At 49.0% G+C, this 17,195-nt stretch overlaps 1 pseudogene; it reads left to right on the top strand.

The window, feature by feature from the left end:
- LOC128945560 (uncharacterized) overlaps positions 1 to 17,195 on the top strand; it is a 1,627,138-nt pseudogene that overhangs the window by 860,575 nt on the left and 749,368 nt on the right.

Here is a 17,195-nt window from a genome sequence, read left to right as displayed (position 1 = left end):
ACCCCACCTCCTCCCCAGTTCCTGCCTTCTGTGTATTTAGAGTGGGGAACCTTGCTCGTTTTTAGAACTAGAACAAAGATCCCAGATGGAACAAGGCTTGCTGCTTTTAGTCAGAAGTATCAGTGACTAAAGGTCACGTTTCCTTTGGTTTGGTGCCATCCTTGTTCCTCCTCAGTGTTCAGGCTGGGCTGTGGGGTGTCCTTGTTTGCTGCATTTTCCGAGTTCCTCTTGCAGCCTTTGGGCCATAGGCTGTGCCCTGGGAGGGTTCTTTGTGCTCCTTTGTGACACGGGAGAACCTTCCAGGCGGTTTCTGCGTGAGCTGCTGCTGGGATGTCACAGGAACAGCGCCACATCCCCGTGGTGTTCCCGTTGCTGTGGGACATGGAGGCCTCAGTGCCCAGAGTGGCTCTGGGCTCGTTGCCGGAGGATCCTCCTGCCTGAGGCGTTCTCAGCAGCCAGCCCAGCCCTGACCGGTGTCCTTCTGTGCTTGCAGGTGTTATGTTTGCCCAATTATTCCATCATAAAAAAACCCCAAACAATATTTAAGGTAGCAGCAATTTTAATTAAATAGTTTAGCAAATATATAAATAAGGGATAATATGGTTCAAATAATAGCGCATAAGCAAAAACAACCGCGGGGTACGGAGGGCAGGGTTCAATGACCCTTGCCACTTCACGTGCAAGTTTGCCAAGTGAAAGTCGCCCCTTATATGCCATGTGTCAATGCCATCTCCTCCTATTTTTGGTTCGCCACTTTTCTGTCTCCGCCCTCCTCACCACCTTTACCACGCATGCGCCACCACTCGGTTTGGTGGTCGCACAGGTCTTTGGGGGTTGTCGCTGATGAAGGCCGTATAGTCTTCTTCATTGTCCTTTAATTCCCCTTTGGGTTACACATGCGCACCAAGCCAGTATAATGTAAGCCAAAACTAAGATATTACTACATTTTAGCGTCAAAGCAATAAATCTCTTATAGCGGGCATTTTCCTGGGACCCAACAAGATGTTCACTTCTCTCAGTTAATTTTTAGTAACTGTTATCTCTTGCTTTTTCCTCCTATCCTTGAACATCTGCCAGGAGAGGGGTGTAGAGCCCTCCCTCTCCCTTTCTTCTTTGGCATTACAACTTTTAACTGTTTTATTATTTCCAAATATTAATTACTGTATCAATATTGATGACTGTTTCAATTTTATCAGCACGAATCATACCTATTTACCACATTGTTCTCTCTCAGTGTGTGCAGGGCCTGGATTTCCTCCATTCCAAGCGGGTGATCCACAGGGATCTGAAGAGCTCCAACATCCTCCTGGGCATGGACAGCTCTGTCAGGCTGGGTGGGTGTTCCTGGCCAGGCACGGCGCTCCCGGGCTGCGGGTGTGGGGCTGCTTCCCAGGGAGGGCCAGAGCCCCACAAGGGCTGCTGGGGGCACTGCCCGGCCCCTGCTGCCAGCTGAGAGCGGCTGCCCCTGCAGAGAGCTCAGCAGAGGCGCAGGGTGCCAGCAGTGCCTTTGCTTTGCCTATGGCTCTGCCAGAGGGGCAGCAGTGGGAATCTAAAGCTCCAAGGGAATCAGTAAAAGCCACTGCATGAAAGCTGAGGGTTTCTTGAAGGGTCCAGTTCCATCTTTCCTTGGCTACAGCCCTGAGGGCTTTTCCAGCTGACTTCACTACTGCACTCTCAGACTGAGAGTGGGGAGTCTTGGTGCTTGGTTTCCTCATTCCAGCTGCCTTTGACAGGGTTTGTTTCTGTCCTCAGCTGATTTTGGCCTCTGCGCTCAGCTCAGCCCTGAGCAGGACCAGCGCAGCTCCATGGTGGGCACTGCTCACTGGATGGCCCCAGAAGTTGTGACCAGATCTCCTTATGGCCCCAAGGTGGACATCTGGGCCTTTGGCACTGTGACCATCGAGATGGTGGAAGGAGAACCTCCTTACTTCAGGGAAACAGCGGCCATGGTAAGAGGCAAATTCTGCAGTGGCTGCAGAGGCCTGTGAGCACAGGGGGGCCCTGCACTGGGAGCAGCAGCTGGAGGTTTCTGCACATGGGAAGGGAATTCCCAGAGGACTCCAGCCTCAGCACAGATGAATATTCTTCAGTCTCCAGCAACAATTTGCGTTGGGATTTATTTTGTTGCAGCTCATCTGGCTGTGCGGATGACCTGGAAATGTGAAGCAAGTGCATCAGCTCTAATGTTACCTTGCAAGAAAAACCCACACCAACCCCACATCCCAGCCCCAAACAAAACAAGGTTTCTGCAGGAGCTTCTAAAGGACATTTTGCAAGATGATCTCCCCCCTGATTCTTCTCACTGGGAAACTTGTTGAGAACAGGAAGATGATTGTTTCACATCCCCATAGTCTAACATATTTCTTTCCTAGTCCAAGCTGCTTTCTCTGTGTCACCAAGCCTGAGCTTTCAGCATCACAAACCTCCTGTTTCTTGCCTGGCAGTTTCTGGGATGGGGCATCAGGAATGCATTTACTTGAGTGTCAGTGGCACTGCAGAGATGCACTTGATGTAAGAATCCTCTGAAATAACACAGGCAGACCACACTGACTCTGGAAAATGGCCTGTAAAGCTGGTGTCCATGTTTGGAGAAGCAAAATGTGCTATTTCTGATGGAGGTTCCTACTGACAGAGTCAGCCAATGAAACTGGCTCTCAAGGTGAGATCATTTGGATGTTGCAGTGGCTGTGGCAGCCCCAGGGTTTGGGTTTTTTGGTTGGCATAGCAAAATGAGCTCGGAGCAGCATCTGTGGCAGGGAGGAAAGTGCCCCTGGAGCTGGGGCTGAGGCCCCGGGGTGGATGTGAGCCCGTGTGGGTGTGAAGGGAGCTGGCAGAGCGCTGAGTTTGCTTTCCCTGCAGGCTCGCGCTCTGATGCGGCAGAACGGGACCCCGCAGCTGCAGGAGCCCCGGCGCCTGTCGGCTCTGCTGCGGGGCTGCCTCGAGTGCAGCCTGGAGCCGGACGAGGAGCGGCGCTGGGCTGCCCAGGAGCTGCTGCAGCTGAGGGCCAGGGGCTGCAGGGGAAGCAGCAGCGCCAGGGAGGGGTTTTCTTGTGGGACCCCCTCCGACAGTCCCCAGTCTGGCTGCGTTCCACACGCAGAGCAAGCAGAATCCTCGCCTGCCGTGGCTTGGCAGGCTCCTTTGGAGCTCATCTGGGCCTGGTGCCCCACAGCGAGCAGGGACAGCTTCAAGCAGCTCAGGGGGCCCAGAGCCCTGCCTGACCTGAGCTTGGATGTTTCCAGGGAGGAGGCACCTCCCACATCTCTGGGCACCTTCTGTCAGTGTTTCCCCACTCTGCTGGTTAAAAAATTCTTCCTTAGATCTAATCTGAGCCTGCTTCCCCCTCCTGAATTTCAAACCATTTCCCTTTGTCCTGTTGCAACCGAGCCTGTGAGGAACTTGACTCTGGAAAGTAACAGTTAATTTATTTCCTTTTTATCCTTTGGGCAGCACCCATTTTTATCATCAGCCAAGCCTCTCTCCAGCCTGACCCCTCTGATCACTGCAGTGAAGCAACTGAGGGAGCAGTGGAGGAGATGAAGCCCTTGAGGACAGCTTTCAGTTACAGTAGTCAGGACAACTAGTTAGTTATGGTAGTTAGCACTGGTAGTTAGTTTATGGTAGTTAGCACTGGTAGTTAGTTATGGTTCTTATGACAGCCTGTTTGTTATGGCAGTTTTTTGAATAAAAACTCTCTTAACCCTCAACTGCCTTGCCGTGTCCCTTCCTTCTCCCGCTGTGCCTCAGCTGCCCGGAGCAATGTGAGGGGAGAGCGGGCCCAGCCTGGCCCAGAGCTGAGCCCCAGCAGAGCCCTGGCAGACCCAGAGTAGCCTCGGCACCTGCAGAGTCAGCCTGGAAGGAGGCTCTTGGAGCCTTCTCGGCTGCACCCGGCTCTTGGTTACAAACTGGGTGTGCTGGAAAATGCCACCGGCTCTGCACGAGGGCAGAAGGGGCCCGGGGAAGGCCCAAGTGCTCCATGCAAGGGAAAAACCTCCCCTGGGTCTGTTATAAATAACTGGGTAGTGTTGGCTTTTGCTATTATGTATTGACTTCTGCAAATTTTTCTTAATCACACTGATTTTGATAGAGTACAATTTTGTCGTGGTTTCACTGACAGGAAGTAGGGTTTTTTTTTGGGATATGCTGTGGTTACCAATAGATGCTCAGGTTTTGACATTGGCACCTGTTGTAGCCACTGAGGTTCAGAGACACATCTGAGAACACACAGGGGTTAAAAACCAGAGCTGCTCCTCTGGGAAGCTCTCTTGGGACTTTGAGGGAAAGAGGTCGGATCTCCCTCTCCCGTCCCTGGACAGAGATGGGAGGTGAGGAGGCCCTTGAGGATGGAAGGGTGGAAGAGCGGCAAGAGACATCAGGCAGCCACCCCCCACCCCCCCCCAGGGGAGAGAGAGGGAGAGCCAGCATCTGAATTTGATAGCGGGTGCCGGCCCAGGAGGAGAAGGAGGGGGTGCAGCGAGAAGGAGCCTGGCAGGGCAGCGTGGGAGTTCCGGAGCTCCAGACAGGCATGAGACTGAAATTTTTAACCCTTTTCTTGCGTGATAGAAACCTTGCAAGTGCTGGTCCTCCTGGAGCTGCATGAGAAGAGAGATAAGAGATGAGATAAGAGGGGATGGGCCACGAGGGAAGTGCAGAAGACTCTTGAGTGGGAGGAGAGATGACGGAGTGGCCTTTTGGATGGACTTTTCTTGTGTGGCCATAGATGGAACCATTTTTTTCCTGTGACACAGAGACTGCATTTAGGGGGAGGGAGTGCCTCAGAACCAGGAGGGTTCAGTGTGGGTACCCCTCAGCCCCAGGGATGCAAAAAATTTGGGGGGGACAGATGTCCCCAAGGAGAGACTCTGCCTTTTTGGAGTGAGACAAGGCATCCTTGAAAGACAACCCTAGAAGCAGCTCTGGTCCATGCACAGTGGTGAGAGCACTGGGCATGGAAGGAAGGTGTCACGATGGCAAAGGATTTTCCGGGCGGTGCTGAGTGACATGGGAGCACACGAGGTTTCAGCGTGTTTCCAGGGGAAGCCTATGGTGCAAGAAGGACTCCTCTCCTATTGATGAACTGAAGATTGAGTATTCTAAAGGGTGGTGCCGGACTGAGAGTTGGTGATTTGGGGGGAATGTATTGCATTGGGAAATTTGGTGGGTGGGAGGAGGAAAATGCTTTTGTAAAGTTTTCATTTTCCTTGTGTTTTTTTTTTTTCTTTTCTTGTAGCTTACTTAATAAAGTTTTCTTTATTTCTAAGCAGGAGCCTGCTTTGCTTATTCCTGGTGACATCTCACAGCAGACACCAGGGAGAGGGTATTCTCATGGGGGCACTGGCATTGTGCCAGGGTCAAACTATGACACATGGGAAGGTTGAATGGGAAACCCACTTCTGTCCTGGCAGCACGGGTGCATCAGCTCAAGGAGGGAAACACTAACCAAGGGAGTTCCACTAAAGTGAAGGTACCTCTAGCATGTATGCCCAGGAAAGGGGGGCCCTGCCTGTAGCCAGGGAGAGGCACGGAAAACCAGATCTTTTGGACGGTGTGGATCCGATGGCCTGGCACATCAGAACCACAAAAATACAATGTCTTAGTTGATACTGGTGCGCAGTGTACCCTGATACCATCAGGGCATGTGGGGGCAGAACCTGTTTCCATTGACGGGGGGATCCCAGCAATTGACCCTGTTGGGAGCTGAGGTGAGCCTGACTGGGAAGGAGTGGATCCTTCCCAGAAACATCCTGTTGTGACTGGCCCATGTATTCTGGGCATAGACGTCCTCTGAAATGGCTTTACAAAGACCCAAAGGGACTCAGGTGGGCTTTTGGAATAGCTGCTGTAGATTCAGAGATCATAAAGCAGTTGAACACCTTGGCTGGACTATCAGAAAACCCATCTGCAGTAGGACTCGTGGGGGGAGAACAGCAACAAATACCAATTGCCACCTTGACAGTGCACCGCCGGCAGTATTGGATGAATTGGGATGCCGTGATCCCCATCCACAAAATGATCCATGAGCTGGAGTGCCAAGGGGTGGTCAGCCAAACCCACTCACCCTTCAACAGCCCCATCTGCAGCAAAGTGGTTTGTCACCATTGGCATTGCTAATACATTTTTTTCCATTTCTCTGGCAGCAGAATGCAGGCCTCAGTTTGCTTTCACCTGGTGGGGTGTGCAGTACACCTGGAACCGACTGCCCCAGGGGTGGAAGCACAGTCCTACCATCTGCCATGGACTGATCCTGGCTGCACTGGAAAAGGGTGAAGCTCCAGAACAGCTGCAGTACATCAATGACATCATTGTGTGGGGGAAGATGGCAGCAAAAGTGTTCGAGAAAGGAGAGAAAATCATCCAGAATCATCCCCATTCCACACCTGCTGTGCACCGCCCACTTTTGTTTCTGTCCAGGCACCGCCCCTTTTCCACACCCCATTCATTGCCTGCCCCTTCCCACGCTCCTATTCCAGCCCCCCAGGCCTCTCATCTCCCCATCGGCCATCACTCACTGGGCCCCGCCCCATTTCCCACAGTCCCATTTCTAACTCTTTTCAATCCCTGCCCCCTCCCTGCTCTGTCGCTCCCCACTGGCCGCCCCAAGCAGTCCTCCCCCTCTATGGGCATGACTACAAGACCGATTGGCATTTATTGAATGGCTCCACGCAGGGTTTTGGAGCCAGCCTGGCCCTGGCAGGGCCCAGTGCAGGCTGGGGTTTCGGGGGAGGCCAAGGGGTGTCCTGACACTCTGGGTGGGGCTCATGGATCAGGGTGGTCCCAGCACTTTGGGGGGACAGTGAATGGGGGGGCAGTGAAGGAGGGGTCCCAGTGCATGGGGGAGTAATGAGCCTTAATTGGTCTTTTCCTAGGGCAAGCTATGACAGCTCCAGAGCTCAGCCCCCAAGGGGACTGAGTGCCAGAGGCCAGCTCGCTCAGACCAAGGCCGCGGGTCAGCCCCTAGCAAGCAGGGGGATATTCAGCTTTATAGTGATTAGCCAGCTCTTATGATTTCAGCTTTGCTTGCTAGGTAGCTTGCCCTTGGCTTGAGGCTCCAGCAGACGGTAGAGAGAGGAGAAGGAGAAGATGCCGGCTGTTCCACAAGTATGGCTTTATTGGAGGGGTCCGTGAAGGGTCTCAGAACTTCTTCTTCTAAGTTAGTAGGGGTACAGTATGCTACTTTTATAGCCTTGGCCCAGTTCCAATCTTGACCAATGGCAAAGGTTAGAGGGACCATAAGTGACCAATAGTAGGGTTAACAAGATATTGCCTTACATGGTTTTAGGAATAGGTTATAGGGCAGATGTCCCTGGAGTCAGGAAGTTTCTTTGCTGCTGTGTCAGCATTTCTATTATTCAGATTCTCCACGGGGCCCTGGCTAAAGCTGTGCGTCTCACCACAGGGAAGGCCTGTGGAGAGGTTAGTTCAAGAATGGCTTAAAGAAAAAGGCCATGAAACATACAATTGAGAGAAAAGTAAGAGGTAAAAGTAAAAGCAGTTTCTAACAGCTCTCAGCCTTCTGATTTGTATAAACAATTAGACTCTCTCAGGCATCATTCTATAAACAATGGAGTTCTCAGCTTGTCTTCCCATGGCAAGCAGAACACCGTCCTTGGGAAGGCCTGTTATCCTGGGAACAGATGCAGAGGTTTTGGGAACACTAGTTTCTGTTATAGTTTCGGGTTTCTGTTTTGGTTTCTGCTTATGATAAACAATTGTAGGTATTCTAAAACAAAAGGTGTGGTTACAGTTTTCTCTGTTAGCCTATCATGGAGTTGGATTACAGAATATTCATGAAGTTCGTTAGTATTGTTATATAAGGTGATTGATTGATCAATAAAGTTGAGTTTCGATGCATAACTATGGTCGATTCTCCCTTCATCTCCAACAAAGGCCCTGGTAAATTGAGGGGTGTCCTTGGTGATAATAGGGTGCAGCCATGATATTTTCTGAAAAACCCTTTCCTTAGGATTTTTTCTCCTGAGAAGCTGAGAGGCCTCAGAAACAAAATGTAAACAATGGTTATCTGCTGCTGTGGAATGCAACAGGCGCATCTGTGATTGGTGTCATGTCGTTGTTTCTAATTAATGGCCAATCACAGCCCAGCTGTCTGGACTGTCTTGGTCAGTCACAAGCCTTTGTTATTCATTCTTTTTCTATTCTTAGCTGGCCTTCTGATGAAATCCTTCCTTCTGTTCTTTTAGTATGGTTTTAATATAATATATATAGCATAAAATAATAAATCAGCCTTCTGAAACACGGAGTCAGCATCCTCTGCTCTTGCCTCATCTGAAGACCCCTGCGAACACCATCACAATGGGGGGTCCCGGTGATAACAGGGTGGGGGCGACAGGGCCGAGCCCCAAGGGACCATTATGTTACCATTAAAAAGGCTCTGCAGTGGACAAAAAACCTAGATAGATTATATTGTACTAACAAGTAGATAGAAGGAATTATCAATAATGTATATCAATATCAAGCACCATAGCAAAATAATTGTGATCAATTACAATGTGCAAAAGCCAATACAGAAATGCAAAAGCCAATTATTATTTTGCCATTTATAAGACAGTTCTGCTGCAGCCACAGTGGAAAGCTGCCTCTGCTGCAAGGCACTGAGGGGGTTCATTCACCCCCTGACCTGCCACTATGTCCCTGCGTGTCCCTGAGTGCTGCCAGAGTGTCCCCAGAGTGTCCCCAGTGACATCACCCCAGGAATTCCCACCAAGAATATCAATGAAAATTCGCAGAAAATTCCCCACTTTTGTCCCAAATCCTGTGTGGAGAGGAGGGAGGGCACAGATGACATAAGCGCTGATGTCACCACCCCCAATGACATCACAGCGGGGACATCACTGTCCCTGCAGCAGATTTGGGATGTCCTCCATGGCTTTTTGGCATGGCTCAGCTGTGGGATCTCAGCACCTCAGGACTGATGTCCAGAGTGTCCGAGACCACCCTTGGGGGGCTCGGAGGTCCTGGAATGTTGCCAGAAGTGTCTGGTGGCTGGACTTCGATCCTACACCGGAGACGACACCTGTATGAGGATGGGAGGATTTCACTGGGGTAAATGGTGAAGGGATAAGTTAATTAGAGTGTGAAACACAGGGTTTAGGATTTCTGTACACGGGGTTCTAAAGAAGTAAGATGGAGGAATTGGGGCATGTCCTGTCCTTCTTCTTCTTCTTCTTGGCCTCCATCTTTTGTGGTGATGTTGGCACTTTGGGATTGGTTATTACTAAAAGTGCACTGGTCAATAAGGGTAAGAGGTATTGGGGGAAATAGATAAATATTGTATACGTAGTTTTGAGTATAAAGATAAGTGACCACCCCGGGGGCGCTCAGTGTGCTCATGGCTGACTTGCTGTGCAGACCTCTGTCGGGCCGAGAGAAAATCTTTTAGATAAACAACTAATAAATACTGAAGACCGAGAAAAACCTGAAGCCTCTTCTCGTCCTTTGAAGCGCAGGCTGCCCAAGGCCATCCCCGAGCCTTTCCAGGCCATAAAACAGCCGAAAAACCAACACTCAGCCACCGTGCTGCTGCTGGGGCCACCACAGGGACTGAAGAGGAGGTCGTGGATGTTCCCAAGTGTCCCCAGCAGGTGATGCATGAACAGGCGAGTGCTGGCCTCTCACAGCTGCTCAGCCTCAGCCACGGGGGCCTCCAAGGCCTTGGAGAAATTGTGGGACGCCTCCTTTGTCCCCTCCAGGGTAGCCTCAATGTCCCCGAGCAGGTGCCGCATTTTCCAGGGGTACCGTGTGGCTTTGTCATACGCGGTCACCAAGCATTCCAGTGGACCCAGGGCCACACCCACCCACTGTCCCGTCCTGGTGGCTGCCCTTGCCTGGCTGGCAGCCAATATGGCCTCTCTCATGGCCTTGGGGGCTGCCACCACCTCATGGTGGCCACTGCCACATGGGCCTTGTGTGCAGCCACTGCCAAGGCCAAGTCCTTCATGGCCAGAAACACTGGAGGCCGCTGGGCCATGGCCATCAGAGTGTGCATTGACATCCCCGGGCGGGTGGCCTTGTCCCACGGGTCCCCAACCTGGGCAGTGGTGGTGGCTGCAGCACCGGCCTCAGCAGTATCCATGTCCCTGCAGGTGTCATGGAGATCAGCGGCCTCCCTGGCCAGTTGGACCCATCTGTCCATGAGCATGGCCACCAAGTCCCGCCAGACACTGGCTCAGAAGATCTGTGGGTTGATGCTGCAGAACTTAAGGACTCTCAGGGACCAGGCCAGAGTGAGGACATTGAATCTGCCCAGGGAATTGACATCGCCATGGTCCAGGGTCTAACAGAGGTGCCAGGTGAAGTTCCTCAGGGCTGCGTGCAGGGACTTTGGGTACACACGCTGCCACACACACTTGTATGGCCTGGTCAGTGTGGCCACCACCTTGCCCAGGGTAGCCACCGCAGCCACCAGTGGCTCTAGCAGCTGGGGAGAGGAAAGAGGAGGTGTCAGGGACCCCGTGGCGCTTGTGGCCACCTGTGGTGGGCCCCTGTGCCCTCCCAGGGTCCCCTTTGTCCCCTCCTTGGAGGGCTCTACTGTCCCTTCTATCCCTTTGTCACCTCCTTGTCCCCTCTGCCAACCCCCCTGACAGGCCACTCATCCTCTCTGCCGTCTTCCTGCCACCCTTGGTCCCCTCCACTCCCCTGTCACCTGCCCCCATCCTGCCACACGCTCCTGTGCCCTTTGTGACCCTCTGTCCCCCCTGCCCCCTCCCCCCACCCCCCGTGTCCACTCTGCCACCTCCTTGCCGGAATTGTCACACCTTGCAGGGGTCCATGGCCGCTGGGGACACACTGGGGACACTCCAGGGACACTCCAGGGGTCGAACACAGCCAGGGTGGTGCTGGCTGAGTCCAGCAACACTGTGGGGACATGGGGACACAGGGCAGGTGGCACCAGGGACACAGCATTGCCACCAGTTCCAGCCCAGCGCTGCTGGTTCTGTCCCTCTGTCACCATAGACTTGACCTCACCTTTTTCATGGGGGCCATTGATCAGCCGTTCCAAAACCAAATACTGGACATATGTCAACTCCCAAGGTGGACTGAAGACCCTGCATGGGTCGACCAATGGCCCTTATGAAAAGAACATCTACTAAATTTAAAACAGCTTGTGGAACAGCAATTGCCCTTAGGCCATATCTGTCGATCTTCTAGCCCCCGTAACACCAATATTCTGTATACCTAAGCAAAATGGCAAGTGGTGAGGTATTAATGGGCAGTAAATGCAGTTATTGAAGCTATGGGTGCTCTTCCATCAACTACAATGATGCCATTCAATTGGCCCTTAGTAATGTTAGACCTAAAGATTGTTATTTCACCATACCTTTACACCCTGATGATGTATCTCTGTTTGCCTTTTCTGTGCCTACCTCCAATCATGCAGAACCTCAGCCTTTGAGGCTTTGTGTTAAAGTCACCCTCACTTTAAATGAATTACAGAAACTGCTGGGTTCTTTGAATTGGCTGCATCCTGTTTTGGGTACATCCACAGAACTTTAACATCGTTTTTTTGGCTTACTCAGAGGAAACCCCCACCTGCATTCACTTTGACAGCTTATCCCAGAAGCTAGAAGTGCCCTTGCACACTGTGCTCAAGCAATAGAAAACCAACAGAATTGGAGAGGGGATCCTGATAAATCTGTGTACCTTGCCATAATTGCTAAAAAATTTCAACATTTTGCTGTTCTGTTTTGATTGTTTGCTAATGATACAGACCGTTTGCCTGTGTTAGAATGGTTATTCTTACCTCACATAGCAACAAAACCTGTGTGGACTGTTAATGATATGTTCTCTTATTTAGTTAAGAAAGGTAGAAACAGATTGCAAACTCTCAATGGCCAGGATCATCATGCCATCAACGTACTTGCAAGTAAAGAAGACTCTGACAGCAACTAACTTCCAAATTGTGCTTGCAGGTTTTTCTGGACAATTATGTATCCATTATCCCTCACATCGTTTATGGACAGAGATGGGTAACCTCCCCCTGCACTCAAAGCATCACTGCAGCACGACCCCTGTCAACAGACCAGGTGTTTTTACAGATTCATCCAGCAAAACCAACAAAGGTGCAGGGATTTGGCATGAAGGTGACTCTTTCCAGTGGCATAAAAGGGTATTAATGTTAAAGAATGCCTCGGTGCACATTTTAGAATTGGCTGCTATCCGCTATGCCCTTCAGTGATTTTCACAGGAACCACTTAACACCGTAACTGATTCCTTGTATGCTGCCAATGTTGTATTCCATTGACAATTTTCCTATTTAAAGCATGTTAATAACTATCTTTTGTTTACAGAGTTAAGAACATTGTGGACTTTAATTAACAGCCAGCTGCATGATTTTTATGTGTTGCATGTTCGCTCCCACACAGGTTCACCTGGCCCTATTGCAGAAGGTAATAACTATGCAGATGTCATTGTCATGACAGGTGTGGTACCAAATACTGATAAGTTTTCTCCTCGAGCCAGGTCTCATGAGCTCTTAGAGGACTTATCACACCCAAGATAGCTCAGCTACTTCAAATGGCATAAAATTAGCAGGATGACTTCTGAGGTAGTGTTGGAAACAGGAAAGTTTTAATAAAAGGCAAATAACAAAGCTCTTGGCAGAGAAAACCCGAGCCAGGGGCAAGAGGTTCTTGCTCCTGCTAAAAACACCCCACAAAAACAATGATTTCTTTTGTTCTCTTCTTTTTCTAGTGAATTACTTAGGCAGGACTTTTTGGCTTCTATCCAATTGGGTAGTCTTAAGTTTGAGATGAAGTCCCAAAGGTTCTGTGAGGTGTCTTTTTACGAAATTGAGGAGAGAAACTTCTGGGTTTTTTCCTTTTTAAGGAGATAAAGGATAATTTGGTCACTCTTTCAATAGGGGGAACATTCCTACAAAATACTTTTGCACAGGCCAAGCTATGTCACAACTTTTTTACACCAGAATTCTTATTCTCTTCACAAGCAATTTCAAATAAGTTCCTCACAAGCCTATGATATCCTGTTGTCTTGTCCCTCCTGTCATGAGGTTGATCCTGCTCCTTTAGCAGAAGGCACTGAGCCCTGAGGCTTAGCTCCTAACTCCATTTGCAAATTGATGTCACCCCTATCCCAGAGTTTGGTTGCTGTTGCCTTCTGATGCAAGGCAAGGCGACCTGGTTCTGAGGAAACGGCACAGCGACCCAAACTCTCCAGGGTCACTCGGGCCAAGAACACACACAGACACCAGTATGGTGGACGGTTCAAGACCTTTATTGTCCCGTCTCGTAGGGTTTTATACTGGGAAAGTTTTTTCTCTACCTCAGGGTTCTTACCTTACTGTAATTGGTTAGTAAGGAGTCGAAAGTTACGAATGTTAAGGGGGACTACATTCTTGGGTGATCCCTTATCACTAGGCGTTAGGGGGAGAGGAATCCTGCGGCTTTCCGTGACATTGCGAGATTTTCCGAGCGCCTAACCCTATCTACTACAGGTTGCTTAAAATATGTTCACGTTTCCATTGACACCTATTCTCATTTTCTAAAAGCGACTTCTTACACCAGAGAGAAGGCTTGTGATGCTCACCTGTTTTGCCACTCTGGGCCTTCCTGACCCCATTAAAATGGACCATGGACCTGCCTACACCTCAGAGAGAGTTTGTAACTTCTTGCAGCAATGGGGTGTGCCTCACAATACTGGCATTCCCCGCTCTCTCACAGGGTAAACTGTTGTCAAGTGTGCCCATAGGACCCTAAAAACCATGCTTGAAAAACAAAACGAGGGGGAGTTGGGGTACCCTCACAACAGAGTAGCTAAAGCCCTATATGTCTTCAGTTTTTTAAATCGGGACAAGATGGGACAGACTGCATGTGACAGAGAGCATTCCTTCAGCACAAAGGCTCATCTAAGACCTCCAGTTCTGGTGAAGGACTTACTGGCTGGACAATGGAAAGGAGCCCTGGACTTACTGACATGGGGAAGGGGCTGAGCCTGTGTCTCCACAGTGTCTCCATGTGGAGTGGGATCCATCACAGTGTGCAGCCTTTTGTCTCACTGTCCTGATACCATGTGTATATAGTTGCTATGTTATAGGTATATGTTACTATTTTTAAAAAGTTGTTAAAGTTATTATTGTTATCACTGTAATAAATGTTTTAGGGGTTGTTTAGGTTTTTCTTATTATGTTTTCATTGCCTAAAAAAAAGGAAGGGCAGTATGTGGAATATGGGGTGATATTTCCTAAAGTTGTTAAGGCTTATGCCCACAGAAGGCCCTGTGGGGAAGGCACAGCTGCAGGCTGGATGGTTGGAGATTGGTTGGGGAGTGAGAGGCAGTTATGAGGAGGAATGCACGGATGAATGCATGAAAGGGAAACAGATTGGGTGATAGGACCTGTGGACAGCAGACTGCAGCTCAGCCAGCCAATGGGTGCCCTTCTTCTGTTGAGTTCTGGTTTTGTCAGGTTCAGAGTAAAGCTATAAAAGGAGGGTGGTTTCTACAATGAAGTGATCTCCTTCAGATGCACAAGGGCATCTGTGTCTCTTTATTCCCCATTGCTACACCTCAGTATTGTGTGAAAGTGTGAATGGGAAATGAGGAGAGTGGGAAGTGAATGTTTATGTCCTGTGTCTTGTGTGGCTGATAGGTATAGCTGCTGAGTGAATGAGATGTACTGCAATACAAAACAAACAAGGAGCTTCGAGCCGAGTTTCCTCTTTTCGGGTGACCGAGACAGCCAGAAAAAGCAAAGTGTTTGTTTTGCATATGAATAAAAATTTTAATAAAGATTTTGTGTTGTCTGTATGAATGCAATTTTATGTTTCAGTTGTGGACTGGGATGTGATCCTTGGGTATGGTGTAAGTGTAAAATCTGTCATGAGAGGTGGCATTGCACAGGCACACTAAAGAGTGCCTTGTGCCGGGAGTGGGAAAAAGTGGAACTCTGAGCCAGGAATTGGTCATTAAATTTTTAAAAATTTCTGTAGGAAATAGTGTGTGGGAAAGCTGCATTTAGTTCCACGAGCCTGAACAGTACCTGAGAAGGACTGGGAAAATATATGTGAAATATGTAGAATCAGATTTGTTTTGAAGTTAAGAAAGAAGGGAAAAAAAAGGTGTGGGGACAGTGCCGGGATAAGCTGAGAAAATGGGACACAAAGCAAGCAAGGAGAAAACCCCCAGGGGAAAGGGGAGCCGGGAAACATTAATGGATATGTTGGAAAAGAAATGAAATTTAGCAAAATGTGTAATTATAGTTTAGTTATGAGTTGTGTGTGAATTGGTTTGTTAAAAGCAGTTTTGCAGTTTTGTAGCCGTTGATAGTGTGTGTGTTGGGTTTGTGTGTAACCTAGCAGGTAGTCTTAGGAATTTAATAAATAATTAAACTAGTGCAGGAAAGTAAGAATGCTAACCTGTCTGGAGGCAGCATACAATGCTCTTAGAATAAGATAAGCAGAAGATTTATGATCGTGCTTGTGAACTAAGGAATGTATCACAAGGGGACTGTGACTAGGCAAGGGGAACTGTTTCTTGGAGACTTTGTTGTGAATCGCATGTATAAGAGGGAAGCACCCATACGTGAAATCGGGGGGCTCGGGCTTTGGGACGTTAGTCCCCCAGTTCCCCCGGGCCCTTAATAAAGCACCCACAAAACTTATCCGAGTTTTGTGTCATTTATCAATCGGGCAACAGTTTTTCTGGCGACCGCGGCAGGACTCCGAAGGCAGCCAGGGCGGTTCCGCGTCTCGATCCACTCCAAGACGGCACCGAGCATTTCTCGGGGAGTCATCGGTCGTGCCCGACCCCCGCGCCTGTCGGACAAACTGCATCAAGGTAAGCCCGAAGGTGCTTTATACTGGAAAAAGGTGATAACTGGATTTGGATTTGGTGGTTGGTAAAAAGCCTAGGCTCCGCCCATAAGACGTCTAAGGACGCAGGACTGGAACTCGCCTCCTGTTTTTTGGGAAGGACGGCGAGAAGGTATATTGGTTTAAGGTATATTGGTTTACTGGGAATAAAGGTGGAATTAAAGGTTGTAATATGATGTCTTTTAAAACTTTTAAAACCTTAGTGCAAGCCAATGGTAAAATACCTGGAAATACACCATTAGGTTGTATATTGAAATGATGGAAAAGTGAGGGGTATTATCAAGAATTGGATAAAAGCAAAATGATAGATTATTGTAATGATTGGTGGCCTGAATATGAGATTGGGGAAGTGGGTTGGCCGGTGAATGGTACACTGGAATTGGGGATAATGGAATCTCTGATGCAATTTTTAAGGAAAAATGAGAAATGGGAGGAAATACCATATTTAGATTTGTTCTTTGTTTTACACCGGAAAGATGAATGGCAAAAGGAGTGTGGTATTTTGGTTTTAGAAGTGAATGATGAGAGGGTGTGTGTGGGATGTAAAGAAAGAAAGGAGCGTAATTTGTATCCTTCAATCGAGGAAGATTTGTCTTAGTGTATAGCACCTCCGAGGGCTCCGGTTGCTCCTAATGTGCCCCCTGCTCCCCCTGTGGATATAGCTATAAAAACGGGATCTAGTGAGAGTGATAGTGATGGTGATGATGGTGAAAAGAATGAGAGTGTTAAAAGAACTCCGTTAGCAGGGCGGACTCGCAAGGGGATGAAGGGGCAGAAGAGGCCACAGTTAATTGCGCTGTTAAGGGAAGCTGTGGGACCACAGGGAGAAAGGATACTTATAAAGGTGCCTTTCTCCCCCGGGGATTTGGTAATATGGAAGCAATCAGCGGGGAGTTATCGGGAGGATCCTGAAAGGGTGGCAAGGGTGGTTAAAATGGTAATAAAGACTCAGAATCTGGACTGGAATGATTTACAGGTATTATTAGATACTATAATGGATTCCACGGAAAAGGAAATGGTTATTAGAGCCACTAGAGAAAAGGCTCGTGAGGAGATTCGGTTGAGACAACTAAATGAAACAGTTGATGAATTGGTACCTAGTGAGGAACCAAGGTGGGACCCAAACTCTACGGGAGGAATAAGGGCTGTAAAACGATATCAGGAATTGTTGGTGGAAGGAATTAGAACAGGAATACCTAAGACTATGAATTGGTCCAAGTCTTATTCGGTCAAGCAGGACAAGAATGAGTCTCCGTCTGCCATTTTAGAACGATTAAAAGACATGGCTCGGAAGTTTACTAATTTAGATGTAGAGGATCAATCAGGAAAACTTCAATTGGCATTGTTGTTTATGGG

This window comes from Melozone crissalis, unplaced genomic scaffold, assembly GCF_028551555.1.
Source record: "Melozone crissalis strain CALT ecotype California unplaced genomic scaffold, PUWL_Pcris_2 ptg000066l_1, whole genome shotgun sequence".
In the NCBI taxonomy this organism is placed as follows: domain Eukaryota; kingdom Metazoa; phylum Chordata; class Aves; order Passeriformes; family Passerellidae; genus Melozone; species Melozone crissalis.
Note: the sequence above shows the minus strand (reverse complement) of the source record. Positions and strands in the feature narration are given on the sequence as shown.